General features: G+C 42.0%; 1 non-coding gene across 1 annotated transcript; it reads right to left on the minus strand.

Annotated features, from left to right (window-relative positions):
• Positions 1-465: 465 nt before the first annotated feature.
• LOC115067585 lies at positions 466-630 on the minus strand. Its single transcript, XR_003846973.1, has one exon. It is a non-coding gene; the product is annotated as a U1 spliceosomal RNA (small nuclear RNA).
• Positions 631-1,080: the final 450 nt, after the last annotated feature.

A 1,080-nucleotide genomic window follows, 5' to 3' on the forward strand; every position in this document is an offset into this window, starting at 1 on the left:
TGGAGTAGAACCCTTGTCATTCTTCTAACCATTGATTTGTTGCTGGAGAGTTGACTGTCAGAATTACAACCAACTTTAATGAATTATGTACACATATTTTTTGAGACAGCGTCTCACTGTGCAGCCCAAGTGACCTCAAATTCTCAATCCTCCTGCCTCAGCCTCCCAAGTGCTAGGATTATAGATGCCCCCACACCTAACTCTACTTTGATATATATTTTCAGTTTTGTGCCTGAGGCTGAATTGTCTAATAAAACTGCTTAATTGATGTTTTTAAGTAAGCATTTTTCTGGAATCTTCATTTATGGGTGTGTGTGTATATGTGTGTGTACGTGTGTGTGTGTGTGTGTGTGTGTGTGTGTGTGTGTGCAGGGCAGAGATGAATGCCAGGTATCTTCTTCAGTCTCTCTCCACTTTATCTTTTTATAAATATAGTGTAATATGTTATATATATATATATATATATAGGAAAGTTTGAATGAAGTTTCCTCTATCACAAATGATGCAGTTGAGTTTCCCATATTTGGGGAAATCGCAGGGGTCAGCACACCTGGAGTACAACGGATAAGCCTCACCGGTGCTGTGAAAACCACCTTCATGATCATGGTATCCCTCCTACCAGGTAAGTCTCCACTTTATCTTTCATTTTATTTTTATTTTATGTATATGAATGTTTTGCCTGCATGTATGTAAGTGCACCATGGAAGCCAAACAAGGGCACCAGATCCCCTGGAACTGCGGTTATGAATCGTTGTTAGCTGCCATGCAGGTGTAGGAAACTGGACTCGGGTCCTCTGCAAGAGCTTCTGGTGCTCTTAACCACTGAGCCATCTCTCCAGCCCCTCTCTGCTTTATTCTTTGAGACAAGGTCTCTCATTGAACCTGGAGCTCACTGATTTGGCTAGACTGGCTGGCCAACAAGCCCCAGGGATCCTCCTGTCTCTGTCTCCAGCATTGGAATTACAGGAGCATATATAGCCAAGCTTAACTTTTTTATGTGGGTGCTAAGGATCAAACACAAGGTTGTCAAGCTTGTACAGCAAGCATTTTATTAAGTGAGCCATCTTCCCTGCTCCTTTT

The sequence above is a fragment of the Nannospalax galili genome, unplaced genomic scaffold, assembly GCF_000622305.1.
Source record: "Nannospalax galili isolate Female #2095 unplaced genomic scaffold, S.galili_v1.0 scaffold646, whole genome shotgun sequence".
NCBI classification, from domain to species: domain Eukaryota; kingdom Metazoa; phylum Chordata; class Mammalia; order Rodentia; family Spalacidae; genus Nannospalax; species Nannospalax galili.